Below are 15577 nucleotides of genomic sequence, written 5' to 3'. Positions count from 1 at the left end.
CCACCAGCCCCTCCCCCGCCTACTGGATCTTCTGCCCATGTTGACATGTTTCACGACAGCACCTAAGCAACATGCACTTGGTGGGCTGCACTTCACTTGGGAATTCATGGTTTGTTTGCCTACCTTGCTTCGGTCAGCACTCACAGTCACTTGGGATTTTTTTTAGGAAAGTTCATCCATGGGCTTCACAGACAGCACCACATCACTTTTAGAGGGGCTCACAGGCAGGTCTCTACCTACCAGATCAGCCATATGTGGGTTGCTTTTCAATGGCTGCAGGACTAGAGCTTGCTTGGCGAAGGGGGAGAAGTGGCCTCAGGCAAGGGGAGATTCCATTTTGCAAGAATATGATCCTTGAATGGTTTGTTGAGGCACACTCCTAAATGTTGAAGTACAGGCATTAGACCCCTAATATAACTGCAATGTGGGTGTCATTTCTTCACTGGTACCTCTATTCTCTTTGGTTACATTGGATCTGAATACGTCCCCCACCATTAAGCCATGTTCTTTGTGTAGGCTACCAGGACATCTACTCCACTCATTATTGATCCACAACCTCACTTTCTCCTCATCCAACCATGGACATGCAAATAAGTCCTGGGGGGAACTTGATTATCAGCATTGCTTCATGTTTGATAATTACCACAGGTTTAATTTTGTTCCATCAGCCAAGCAGGCTAGTACCACTGTCAAAGTTGTCTTGTGGTTTTCATCGGAACTGTTTTTGAATCTTCCCAACCTACAGTTTGGTTGCTAGTCATACTGAAATTCATGGTTGTTTCATTCATGTTGCTGATGTAGCATAATGTGAATTCATGTTTTTGCCACTGTCAAAATCACTGGAAACTGGTAATTTTGGCATTGAGGTATTTTTGTAGCAATCTTGGTTTTCTGCCGCAACACTGGACAGTTTCATTCCATAAAACAACTATGCCAACAATTGTCATAAAAACCCACTTGGTCCACTAATATCCCTTTAGGGGAGGAAATCTGCCATCCTTACCTGCTCTGGCTTACGTGACGTCCGATCCACAGTTCAGGGAGGTGATGGTATTGTCACTGTCTAGTATTCCAGAAGACCCAGGCTGATGCCCTGGGGACACAGGTTCGAATCCCACCACGGCAGATGATGGAATTTGAATTCAATAAAGGTCTGGAATTCAAAGTCTGATGATGACCATGAAATCATTGCCAACTGTCATAAAAACCCACCTGGTTCACTAATTGTCCTTTAGGGAAGGAAATCTGCAATCTACACATAGCTCTAGACCCGCAACAATGTGGTTGACTCTTAAATTAGGGATGGGAAATGAATTTTGGCCTAGCCAGCGATGCCCACACCCCATGAACAAATTAAAAAAACAAAGTTCATACCTTCCAGGACAAAGCAGTCCACTTGCATAGCACCCCTTCCAAAACTTAAAAATTTATTCCCCAACGCCCAGTGGCAGCAGTGTGTATTAAATACAAGATACACTGCAGCAACTCACCAAGGCTCCTTTGACAGCACCTTCCAAAATCATGACTTCCACTATCTAGGAGGACAAGCAGGGCAGCAGACGCATGGGAACCACCGCCACCTGGAAGTTCCCCTCCAAGCCATGCTGACTTGAAACTGTTCTTCCATTGTCACTGAGTTAAAATCTTGAAACTCCCTTCCCAGAAGCATTATGGGTATGCCTGCACCAGATAGACTGCAGCTTATGCATGAAGAATACTCTCACCTAAAGTGTTACAACAGAATAAACAGTATGTACTTCTTTAATCCCCAAAGTGTTAGCTTTCCTAGCTTTCCTGGAGGCCAATTCTTTTACTGGGTATATTTACAGCGCAGAATTTGGTATATCACAATCCTGTGTCGACATGCTATTAAAATTATAGACCAATTGGGCTGAGCTTGTGTTTGAATCGCACTAAATATACTGACCTAGAGGGAATAGGAGAGTGAAAGATGAATTGGCAGATCTATATTTGCGAGGAGATTAAAGCAGTGAAGCACTATTCCGTGCATAATTCTCTCAGAACTAGTCAATTAATTTTCATCATTTTTGTTTTAGCCCAGGGCTTCCATAGATCAGTAGGAGGATACAAAATATGGAACCACAAAGTCTTGAGCCAAATCAGGATGGGTGACTAGGACACGTATCAAATATTTGAACTGCAAAAATAAATGCAGCTGACATTCTGGCGCATTCTACAAGTGTTAGTAAACATTAGGGTGTCTGAGGAAAGCAGCTGTCTAACTGCCTTCATTTTCAACAGGGCATCAGGTGGCCCGATGTTTATTTATATTTTTACTATCGGCCATCCAAGGGTCACGCAGTGCTCCTGCCATTGGTAATTTAGTGGATTCTTCCAAGGGACAAGCTCTGGAGGAAAGGCTGACATGGAAGGAGGCAGATGATGAGGCCACAGCCAGTTGAAATGGCAGAAAAAGATGGTTGCAAATTATAAGGAAATGTTTTTTTTCTGAGCTGGCAGGGAAGGTCTGGCATACTTCATTGGGACCCAGGACACAGCAGCCACGCTCACTGTCTCAAAGTCAGAAATGTAGATGCTATTGTTACCATGTAGCCACCAACCCAATGCCCCTTTTTCCAATCAAAGTGCTATGACTGTGGGAAAGTTGATCAGGTTCAGATGGCATGTAGGAGAAGAGGAAATAATAGTGCTCCAGGTTACAGTAAAACACCGAGCCACAACCATGCACCAGGTTGAGGCCTTGGATGACCTGAAGCTGGTTCAGTAGCATGGAAATCCTTGAATGCGCATGTGATAGATATGAAACAGGCATTGATATTATCGAGCAGGGAGATTAATAATTGTGCTCAGTAAGAGAACAAATAAAAAAGCACATGGACGATCACAGCAACAGGACTGGAGATATAATTCCAGAGCCCACAGTAAAAATGAAAGTCGGAGCTTTACAACTTACTTCATCGTTGTTACAGCTGCAGTAGTGTCTTATCGCAGAAGGAGAGTACAAGAAGTCCTTAAGCCACAATCCATTATGAAATACTGGTGTGAAATTAACTAGTTATTCCAATAACAGTATTCCAGTGTTAGGTGAAGGTAGCGTTAGAATGGAATACAGTGATATATCCTATTACTTATCATTGGTAGTAGTAGGAAGAAACAAAAGTCTCCCTGATGAGAAGAAGTTGATTTAAGAAGATATGATCAAACTGAACCACGTTATTTACAGTAGGGATCAGTAAGAGTACGTCAGACGTTGAGAAGGTGCTAACAGGACATAAAATGGCCTTTAAGCATAGAGGGCCAAATGAAAAAATTAGGCATCATAAGGCTGAAGTCAAAATAAAATGCAATGTACAGCTGACATTTTTCAAGGCTAGGCTTGTGCCTTATACACAGTTAGAAGTGAAGAGCTGGTGAAAAGTTGTATAATGTGTCTCAGAATGAGAAATGATTCAAAGTTCCTTCCATTCCATGGTCAAACACAAGCAAATGATGGGACTGAGTATAAGTCAATTTCTTTGAAAGGAAGGGAAAGAGTGCCTTATTTTTTCGGTAGCTTTGGCAAGTGGACAAATGTTGAGTCTGTTCCCAATACCACAAGTGCCGAAACTACTGGGGTTTTGAGATATTGGTTTGTCATTTGTAATGCGTTGCCAGAGTGTCAGTGTCAGATAAAGGCATATAGTTTACATCAGAAAAGCTTGAGATATTTCTAAATAAGAATGGAGTCAAACAAACTCTAACACCACCATGCTGGAAATCCAAAACAAAAACAGAATTACCTGGAAAAACTCAGCAGGTCAGGCAGCATCGGCGGAGAAGAAAAGAGTTGACGTTTCGAGTCCTCATGACCCTTCAACAGAACCAGACCTGCTGCCAGACCTGCTGAGTTTTTCCAGGTAATTCTGTTTTTGTTTTGGATTTCCTGCATCTGCAGTTTTTTGTTTTTATCTCTGTATTTAATTGACTGCTACAGTTCTTCAAGAAATGCCTACCTTAAAGAAGTTTTGTTCGTCTCTGCGACAAGATTTCCGTATCTCTCTTTTGCCTTGTTCACCTTAATTGCTTTCCATTTCTCTCCTGGGTTCTGTTGATGGGTCATGAGGACTCGAAACGTCAACTCTTTTCTTCTCCGCCGATGCTGCCAGACTTGCTGAGTTTTTCCCGGTAATTCTGTTTTTGTTCTAACACCACCATATCACCCAGCATCAAATGGTGCTACAAAAATGAATTTATGGATTGTAAAGAGGTTTTTGTAGAATTATTTGCTAGGTGACAAGCCAGGCAGTAATTTCTTTGTTTTTCTTAGACACAGGCTAGACAATTTTCTGTTTTCTTACAGAATAATCACAACATCTATAACTGATTGCTTGCCTTACAAGTCAGTGTTTAAACCCTCACCCGGTACAATGTTTGCTTAAGCCTGATGTAAGAGCAAAGTAAGAGAAAAGCAAGACAAAGTGAAGATGAGTCCTGATACACCAGGCATGAAACTTCGCGAGTTCAGCACTGGTCAGGGGGTCATGGTGAAAAACCACTAGGTGATAAGGAGAAGTATGTGATTGGAGTTGCTGTGAGGAGACTAGGTGCATTCACATATCCAGTGAAGATTGGAATGAAACTCCGTCAGTATCGTGTAGATCATTTGCTTGAAAGAGAAAATCTGACAAAGGGAGAACAGGAGAAACCTCAAATAATCCAAGTTGCTTCTACAGGCCAAAGTGAAAGTCAGTAAGAGAGTGAAAGTCACAAAGCAACTGAAAGTTTGCGGTATCACAGAATGCATCGGTAGAGCAAAGCACATCAGGGTCCTTGATTAAAACTAATCAATCAGTGTCACAGTCTCAACCATTAAATGGAGTTTGTAGTCAAAGTCAAAGTTCAGGTTTGACACAGTCAAAATTTTGCTAGAACAGAATCAAGCTAATGGAAATGGAAGGAGATATCCAGACAGAAAGAGAAAGAAGTCAGATAGGTTAATTGAAAGTATGTAGCAAGGGAGAAGAAAAATATTGTTCTTTTCATGATTTCTTGTCAAATGATGATATTTTTGTTAAACACATACCAGTGTTCAGGAAAACAATTATTTTTTACATGTATATTACTGTAGCAACATCTGCCATACCTGTTTGTTTGTGATTACAGTTCAATGCCTTCTCTTTTCCAGTCAACTGCTTCTTCAGCTCTTCAGACTGCATTTTCTAGCTTTTGGCTTCCTCTTTAAACAGAACATTGCTGAGTATTCTCTGCCAACTGGTTCCTCAGTTTGTTCAGAGTGACGTAAAATTCATTTTGTTTCTCTTTGTAATTCACGAGAAGAATAAACTTTGTCTTGAGGGATTATTGTAACATGTGTAGGTCTTTCAACAGGTTTTCCTTTTCCCTTTTCCCTTTTCTGTAATTCAACGGAGTCTCCTCGAGTTTCTTCTGTTGTGCTCCCGTTCTGCAGTTTAAGACAGTCTTTATTTCTTCATGTTGCTGAATGATTATAAGCATTCCTTTTGCACCTGATCTTGAAGGACAATCAACTGTTCTTTCAACTGTTCATTTTCTTGTTTACCTCTTGCCTCTGGGCTTCAGTGCATCATTTCATTGCTACTGGTAGTTTCAACTCAGCTTTTTCTGAAGTAATATTCAATGTCCTTCTTAGCTCCTCATGTTTTTCCTTGGCTACATTGGGGTTTTCAAGGACTCCTTCAGGGTCACAACTTCCTTGCTTGCCTTTTCTGCATGATGTTTTGCCTGGCTATATACCTGGTAGAGTTTTCCCAACTCCTGCTTTGATTTGCCAGCTGTGGAATTGAGGATCATTATCTCCTCCTGGTACCTTTATGTTGTCTCTGAAATTTGTTTGTTCAGATCTCAAACAGCTTGGTTCATTGAAGACTTGTGTTTTTTGTACATTTTCAGCGGTATATACTCAGCTTGAATCTTGCATTCCAAATCTTCCAGTTCAGCTCTGATGCAAACATTTTCCTGTAGAACAGCTTCATTTATGTTTTGCATGTTTTGCTTCTTTAGAGTTACCTCAGATAGCTTGTTTTCATACAGATCCGTCAGCTCACTCTGCATCGCCGTCTGTCCCCGTTGCTCTGGAGTCTTCTGGCTACAACATCATACAACTAAAGATTCCATGCCTGGGGATGCTACCATCTTATTTCAATGGAAATAGAATGGTTTAGTAACCTGCACAGCCTTGGATAGAGATGGAACATCCCTGCAAGCTGAGGAGAACTTCACTGCAGGCTGAATTGAAGGAGACAATAATGCTCACTGAGAGCCTGCATCATGAAATGTATAAAACAGGTCCATTCAGATATATGTAAGTAGGGATACTGAGGTGTAAATGTGGAGGCCTCAAATTCCTGTGGAATTCTCCTGATCCCCTTCCTTAACCTTAGAAGAAGATTGATGGCTACCATGGAAATATAGTACAAATGGCCATTTTTACCCACCTGTGTTCCACCAGCCTCCCACTGGAGAATTCCCATGGAAATTTTGATAGTTTCTGGGACAGTGGTGAGTTGCAGCCAAATACCTTGGGTGTAATCACATTTGTCTTTCTTCCCTTCACAGGAACTCATCCATAATGCACGACCTGAAAGGGTGGCAGAAGTAGATTCAGTAGTAACTTTCAAAAGGAAATTGGATAAATACTCAAAAAGCAAAAATTTGCAGGGCCATCAGGAAAAAGTAGGGGAGTGGAACTAATTAGATAGTTCCTTCAAAGAATTAGCACAAGCACTATGAGCTGACTGGCCTGATACTATGATTCCTTCACCAAATCCAAGTCTGCCATAGGAATGGAAAAGAATTCTCACACTGAACAATTTACTTGCTGAGAATGAAATAGCAGTTGTCAACAAGATTGAGAAAGCATTGTGGACAAACAAAAAACATGTGCCAAACACTAGCAGGAATAACGTGACAAGAAGTAAACAGATAGAGTCATTCCGGAAGAATAAAAATAGAATTTTAGATGCAATACAAAACAAAGACACTGGAAAATCTAAAAAGTCAGAAAAATCCCAGCAGCTGCCACTTTAACAATGGCAGGTAATGTTAAAGGACTAAGAAAGTTTTAAAAAGGTGACTTTGGCATAAAAACAATGAGATCGAATCACAACGGCAAATGATAGTCTCTCATGCTTGTTGCCAGACACCTAAGCCTCCTGACTGTATCCAATGAGTCACACAACCAGAAAATGCCATCACTGAAATGGTCCTAAAAGTCAAGAGACCGTCAGGGACTTTTAAAATGATGACATTATGACTTGTAGCATGTTGTGCCCATTCCTCCAACTTTTCAAATGGCCACCATGCTCAAGCCATACCAAACCTAAAACATTTACATTATTTTTCAAAATGCATTTTCTCTGTGTAATATCTACAGAGAAATAAAGCACAGAGAAATCTATAGAGAAATAAAGAGAATTTCTACATTAGTCCAATTTAAAGGCCATTACTATCTACTCTAAGCTAAAATACTGTGAATGTTGGAAATCCAAAAGGAAAACAGAAAACCCTGGAAATACTCAAGCAACATCTGCGGAGAGAGAAACAGAGTTAACATCTCAGGTCAATGAACTACCATCAGAATTGGGCCACAGTAGAGATTTAACACGTTTTAAGCAAATACAGAGGTGAGGAAAGAGGGGAAGAAAAGAACAAAGGGAAACTCTATGATAGGATGAAGGCAGGAAAGATGAAATGGCAAAATAGCTGATGGTGCAAGACAAAAGGAGATGGTGATGGAACAAGTAAAGGAACAAAGGATAGGTCAAGGGGAGGTGTAAATGGGAAAAGCAGAATCATTGCTATCAGTTGCTATCCAAAAGAAATTGGTGCAGTGGTTATGATCTGAAATTGTTGAACAGTGTTGAGTCTGAAAGGCTATAAAGTACCTGGTCAAGAGATGGGGAGCTATTTCTGAAACCTACATTGTGCTTCATTGGAACAGTGTAGGATACCAAGACTGATGTCAGAGTGGGGGTGGGGCACAGAATTAAAGTGGCAGGTGAGTGGAAGTTTGGGGTCATGCTTGCAAACTGACTGGAGATGATCTTCAAAGTAGTCACTCAATCAGCATTTGGTCTTCCCAGTATAAAGGAGACTACATTGTGACAGCAAGTTTGGTATTTTAAATTGAAAGAAGTACACATAGGCCGGAATCTTGCGCTCGTCAAGCGTAGGCAATCAGTGGGCCTGCAAGTACATGAGAAATGCACTTCTGGCCACCATTGACCACCAAACGCAATTTCACACTGGCTGGCCAGTTAACGGGCAGCCAATGTGAAACGCGCACTGAGAAAGGCTCATCACTGCCAGAGGGGGCGGGTAAAGGGCAGGTACATAGAAAAGCGAGGGTGCGAGTGGGCGCTTCTAATGAGCTCCCTGAAGGCAGACAGCTGCTGCGAAGCTGCCTCAGGGAGCTGCAGACCTGGGAAGGAGAAAACGTAGCAAACTGTGTCTATGCAGCACATTCAAGCACCTGACAGCAGAACTCAAAAAACCTCAGTCCCCAGGCATTTTTTTTAATCATATTTCACCCCGGACATTTCATTCCACCCTGGATCAAGGTTGTAGCAAAAATGTGAAGCCCACAAGGCCGATTGCCCCATCCACAAACTGCAAAAGTGGACAGGGCACGTAAAATCCTTTTAACTGACTCCTTAAAGTGCTTAATTGCCCGCTTAATTGTCGGCGGGCGCGCTTCCAACTGCCACGTGCCCCCGCTGAGCAAAGTATCGCACAAGTGCGCGGGACACACACCTTATGTCTTCTCGTGTGATTTCATGCTCTGTCGGGTTTGGCGTGTGCACGGTCAAACAACATAGAATTCTGGCCATAATCCCAGCTTCTCCTGGAGGGATTGTTTGGGGCTATGAAGAATGGGGACAAGATAAGATGGGTGGTATTTCTTTAACTTCCCTTTTACATTTTCCTTCCCTCCTCCCTTTTGCTGCCCTCTGTACTTGCTTAAAAGCTGTTGCATCTCTAACTTTTTTAACTGCTGATAAAAAGACATCGGCCTGAAACGTTAACTCTGTTTCTCTCTCCACAGATGCTGCCTGGCCTGCTGAGTATTTCCAGCATTTTCTGTTTTTAATCTTATCCTATCCTGCTCTATACTGATTTTGCCCTTGAGCAGGAGAAAGACAAGACACAACTATTATTCCCATAGTAATGTCACTTTAATAGATACAGAGCCACTGGAAATCTTTAAATTATAAATTGCCAAAACCATCATTTTTGGTAACCAGAGACATTAACAGTTATGTGATTGAATGTAGTGTACAATTTACAAAATGCCAGATGCCAGACAGAACAGAGGAGACAGCTGTAGTGAAAATAGTCCTATACTAATCCTGTCTTTAACCCAGTCAGACAGTTTAGAAATAGAAGCATTATTTCTGGTGTCCTAAATGCATTGTGAATGACAGTGGACGTAATAAATTATATTCAATCAGACATTCAACTGTTCGTCTCCCTCCTCCAGGCTCAGCTCAACAGCTCTTCAGAATCAAGCTCTTAGTTAAATTTTAATTTAATTCCCTTTATACCCCATCATTGTTAGACAGTGCACTCAGCTATTCATCTCCAAGCATTAATTTAAAATTGGAATGATGCAGAAATACATATTTCCAATCATTTCATATTTTTGGAAAAAAACTTTATATAATGAAGATTTTTAAAATGAATAGCATTTTAAAAAGAAACAGAACAAGGGAAAAGGGAGAGGAAAAAAATCTTTTTTATTACACTTGCCAAATGCTGCATTGCACAACTTGCATTGAAATATGGGATAGCCTTTGAAAAACCTTTGCTGTACCATTCACATATGCCAGCACAATGAAAATAACTTGCAGCTGTTTATTTCCTCATCGACAGGCTTTCTTTTAGGCTTGACGTTTCGAGCCCTCATGACCCTTCGACAGAAGTTCTGTCGAAGGGTCATGAGGACTCGAAACGTCAACTCTTTTCTTCTCCGCCGATGCTGCCAGACCTGCTGAGTTTTTCCAGGTAATTCTGTTTTTGTTTTTGTTTTGGATTTCCAGCAACCGCAGTTTTTTTGTTTTTATTTCTTTTAGGCTTTGTGGTTTAGCTGTTTTTACATAAAGAACATGTCTTCGTTAGACCTTATCTCTGAATGACAATGAGCTTCCATGAACACTGACTTGAATTTTGTTAGTGCAGCCTAACATTTATGCGACCAGTAGCTAGGAAAATTCGTCTTTATTAGAGAAACAGCCAAGATTAGAAGAACAATGTCAAACTATAGTAAACAGGGGATAAACCATCCTCAAAGACCAAAGGAGTTGAAGGCTTATTCAGATATACTTATCACTGTTGACTTGCCTTTTATTTAGTCTATAATAGAGCAGGCAGGTCAAACTCAATTACAATGGGAAGCACTTTACAAGAGAAAAATCTGTCATCAGTTTGTACTATTGGGCAATGGGAGTTACAGTTTCCTAAAATATCTGCCTCCTTTATTAACAGAGTTAACTATGAGGCTCTATTCATCCTAGTTGACTGTCAAATAAACATAGGACCTGACATGTTGAGCTACAATGCTTTCTATTTTGGGGAGTTATTAATTGCAGAGACAGTCTTAAAGGTGTAGGAGGAAGTGGGATTAATAAAATGTTAGAGCAGTGGAAGCAGTTAGTAATAATAGATGACTTCAATCTGTTTGGTGATAGCTTTTGTATTTTTTCAATAGGATGGTTCAGGAGAAAGAAAATACAGACTTCCCTTTAAATAGCACCTTTTACTGCCTCACAGGATTCAGAAGTGCTTTACAGTCAATGAGGTATTTTAAAAGTGTAGTCAGTGTTATAATAGAAAAATGTGAGAGAAGGAGATGGGACAGGTGTGACAACACATGACCTCTGCCAGCTGGTACCTCTGTGCTTTCTCAATTACCCATGATTGACATCTCAATGCTGTTTAAAGTCAAAAAAAGGGAAAAATAATGTTGGAGCAAAAGTAACATGTTGAAAATAGCAGTATTGGTTTTGAAGTAATTGCTTCTTGAATATTACTGAAAAGAGAGACAATTTTTGTAGAAGCTTTTCATCTTACAATCATTAGGGCAATTCACAAGAAAATACCAATGTCAGGGTAAACACCATATTATACTGTATGTGAAGAGTGTGCTGATTGGTTGGCAAATGGTCTCTGAGTAGTAGAGGCATTTCCATGGATAATGCAACAATTGATTGTGACTAACAGTTAACTGCCAAGCATTGTTTAAAATTTAAACCAGACACCTTGACTCTGATTGGTCAAGAAATTGCCCTGGGGAATGACCCAGCGAATGGCTGACACTTATTTTCTTCATGGCAACGCCTCTACCAGTTGGAGTCCACTTGCCAACCAATCAGTAGTCTGTTCCCATACAGCAAAACTATGTTGTTTCCCCTGACATTGGTATTTTCTTATGAATTGTCCTAATATGGGCAAGACAAAAATCTTCGACAAAAAAAGTCTCCTTTTTTCAGCAATACTCAAGTTTTGTACTACCAAATAATTATTTGATTGCGCCTATTGAGCAAGAGTCAAGAACAGTAGCGCCACGTTTGGGAAGGAGTCAGAGACCTGAACCATTTTCAGTGACCTACCCACACAGCAACTGGGGAGGATAATAAATCCGGAGACTTGTCCGTGAAGCCCAGGTGGTCCAGGTAGGTCAAAGGGCAACCTACCCTGAGGAACTCTTGCAGCAATGTCCTGGAGCTGAGATGACTGACCTCCCACAATCACACCCATCTTCCTTTGTGCTAGGTATGACTCCAACCAGTAGAGAGTTTTGCCTGTGATTTCTATTGACTCCAGTTTTGCTAGGACTCCTTGATGCTACACTTGGTCACCACACCTCAGGAGTTCAGCTCTTTTGGCCATGGTTGAACTAAGGCTGTAAGGAGGTCAGGAGCTGAGTGGCCCTGGTGGAACCCAAACTGGGCCTCAGTGAAAAACTTATTGCCAAGCAAGTGCCGCTTGATAGCACTGTTGATTACCCCTTCCATTTCTTTACTGATGATCGAGAGTAGACTGATGGGGCAGACTAATTGACTGGGTTGGATTTGTCCTGCTTTTTGTGTACAGTACATACCTGGACAATTTTCCATATAGCTGGGTAGATGCCAGTGTTGTAGCTGTACTGGAACAGCTTGGCTAAGGGCGCAGCAAGTTCTGGAGCACAAGTCTCCAGTACTATTGTCAGGGCCCATAGCCTTTGCACTATCTAGTGCCTTCAACCATTTCTTGGTATCGCGTGGAGTGAATTGAATTGGCTGAAGACTGGCATCTGTGATGCTGGGGACCTCCTGAGGAGCTGAAATGGATCATCCACTCGGCACTTCTAGTAGAAGATTGTAGCCAATACTTCAGCCTTATCTTTTCTATTGAAGTGCTGGGTTCCCCCATTATTCAGGATGGAGATATTTGTGGAGCCTCCTCCTCCAGTGAGTTGGTTAATTGTCCACCATCATTCACAACTGGGTGTGGCAACAATGCAGAGCTTAGGCCTGATCCATTGGTTGTAGAATTGCTTAACTCTGTCTATCACTTGTTGCTTGTGCTATTTGGTACTCTGTTTGGTAATGGTGGAGTGTGGATATGCCAGGCCATGAGGTTTCAGATTGTGTGCGATTACAATTCTGCTGCTGCTGGCCCACAGCGTCTCATGTATGCCCAGCCTTGAGTTGCTAGATTTGTTCGAAATCTGTCCCATTTAGCAAGGGGTGGTGGTGCCACTCAACATGATGGAGGGTATCCTCAAAGTGAAGGTGGGACTTCATCTCCACAATGACTTTGCGGTGGTCACTCCTACTGATACTGCTATGGACAGATGCATCTGCAGCAGATTAGTGAGGATGAGATCAAGTATGTTTTTCCCTCTTGTTGGCTGCAGACCAAGTCTAGCAGCTATGTCCTTCAGAACTCAGCCAGCAATGGCACTACCTAGCCACTCTTGGTAATGGACATTGAAGTCCCCCAACCGGAGTGCATTCTGCACCAGAAGTGCTTCCTCCAAGCGGTGTTCAACACTTGGCGATCAGCAGGAGGTTTCCTTGTCCATGAGACTTCATTGGCCCCAGAAATGATGTAGGGGACTCCCAGGGCAACTCCCACCTGACTGTATACCACTGTGCCACCACCTCTGCTGGGTCTGTCCTGCCAATGGTACAGGGCATATCCAGAGATAGTGATGGTGGTGACTGGGGTATTATCTGTAAGACATGATTCCGTGAGGATGTTGCTTGACTAGTCTTTGAGACAGCTCTCCAAATGTTGGCAAGGAGGACTTTGCCATTGTCATTTCTGATGTCTAGGTCAATGTCAGATGGTCCATCCAGTTTTGTCCCTTTTTTGGGGCTTTGGAGTCATTTGATACAGATGCTAGGCCATTTCAGAGGGCATTTAAGAGTCAAACACATTGCTCTGGATCTGGAGCCACAGGTAAGCCAGATGGGTTTTTATTTCAGTGGTTTCATTGTCATCATTAGACTTTTAATTCCAGATTTTTATTGAATTCAAATTCCACTATCTGCTATGGCAGGATTCGAACCCAGGTCCCCAGATCATTACCTTAGGTCTCTGGATTACTCATCCAGCGACAATACTACAATGCCATCATCTCCCCATTGCATCAGGTCCTATGGACATTATAGGATTCTGAATTTCACAGGCAACCAAAACCATCTTTCTTTGTGCTAAATGTAATTCGAACCATTGGAGATTTCTTCCCCTGATTCCCATTGGCTCCAGATTTATGAGGACTCCTTGATGTCATACTCTGTCAAATGTTGCCTTGATATCAAGGGCAGCCACCATCACCTCACCTCTTAAGTTCATGTCCATGTCCATGTTTGGGCCAAAACTGCAATGAGATCAATAGCTGAGTGGCCCTAGTGGAACCCAAACTGAGCGTCAGTCATGAGGCCTTTGCTGAGCAAGTGCCACTTGATGGCACTGTTGATAACTCCTTGCATTCTTTTGCTGATGTTCCCGAGTTGGCTGATGGGGTGGTAATTGACCGGGTTGGATTTGTCCTGCCTTTTGTAGACAGAACATACCTGGGCAATTTTCCACATTACCAGGTAGATGCCAGTATTGTAACTGTACTGGAACAGCTTGGCCAGGGGTGCGGCAAGTTCTAGAGCACAAGTCTTCAGTACCATTGCCGGAATATTATCAGGGCCCATAGCCTTTGCACTATCTAGTGCCTTGAGCCCTTCTTGATATCACGTGGAATGCATTGAATTGACTGAAGACTGGCATCTGTGATGCTGGGGACCTCAGGAGGAGGCCAAGATTAATCATTCATTGAGTACTTCTGGCTGAAGATAGCTGCAAATTCTGCAGCCTGGCCTTTTGCACTGATGTGCTGTGTTCCCCCATCATTGAGAATGGGGATATTTGTGGAGCGTCCTCCTCCATTAGTTGTTTAATTGTCCACCGTTACTCACAACTGGATGTGGCAGGACTGCAAACTTAGATCTGATCCATTGGTTGTGGTGTCACTTGCCTTGTCTAGCTCTGCTTCCACTTTCCCAGGATGCAAGTAGTTCTGTGTTGTAGCATCACCAGGTTGACACCTCTTTTTTAGGTATGCCTGGTGCTGCTCTGGCATGCCCTCCTGCACTCATCATTGAGCCATCTCTACCTCTGAATCAAAAGTTTATGGATTCAAGTCCCACTCCAGGATTTGAGCATAACATTCTAGGTTGACATGTGGGAGTGATGCAATGTTGGAGGTGCTGTCTTTCAGAAGAAAAGTTAAACATGATATGTTAAACTGAAGCCCCATCTGCTCTCTTGGTTGCATGTAAAAGATCCCAACGCACTATTTCAAAGATGATTAAGTCAGGCCTTGCCAATATTTGTTCCTCAGTCAACATCACAAAAAAAAAGTTTCTTGGTCATTATCACATTGCTGCTTGGGGGAGCTTGTAATGTTCAAATTGGTTCCTGCACTTCCAACATTACAACAGTGGCTACACTTCAAAAATACTTCATAGATTGTAAAGCACTATGGGACATCCAGGGCTTGTGAAAGGTACTATATAAATGCAAATCTTGCTTTTTTAAAGAATATTTTTTAAAGCGGTTTAAAGAAACATTTTCTAAAACGCTGCTTCATTGTGCTGGCTCATGGCAGAATTTGCAATCACCAAAATGCAAATGAGTTTGAGTGTAAACTCAGGGAATAAAGCATTTTTCAAAGTGGGCGCAACTTTGGGTACAATGTGCTCCTCAATCACTGCATGCAAACCAGAAACTCTGCCTGTATCTTTTGTTTTCTGTTCAAGAAAGCCATCAAATACCCAGCAACATAAATGTCCACAATACTGTTTAGTGAGAATGTCAATTTATGTGTCCTTGAATCCAAAATATTCAAAGACATATGAAGTCAGAGCCTACTCCAGTTCAATTGGCTAGCATAAGTGTGATCCCAGGCCAACCAGAGATCATAAGCACCCATCCAATAAATGGAGAATATGGATATGTGTCACTAGACTACCACAGACTGTGCACCAAACCTGCTTCCCACAAATCAGTCAGACCACCCATGCAGATTGATGAAGAT

The sequence above is a fragment of the Carcharodon carcharias genome, chromosome 2 (assembly GCF_017639515.1).
Source record: "Carcharodon carcharias isolate sCarCar2 chromosome 2, sCarCar2.pri, whole genome shotgun sequence".
In the NCBI taxonomy this organism is placed as follows: domain Eukaryota; kingdom Metazoa; phylum Chordata; class Chondrichthyes; order Lamniformes; family Lamnidae; genus Carcharodon; species Carcharodon carcharias.
Note: the sequence above shows the minus strand (reverse complement) of the source record.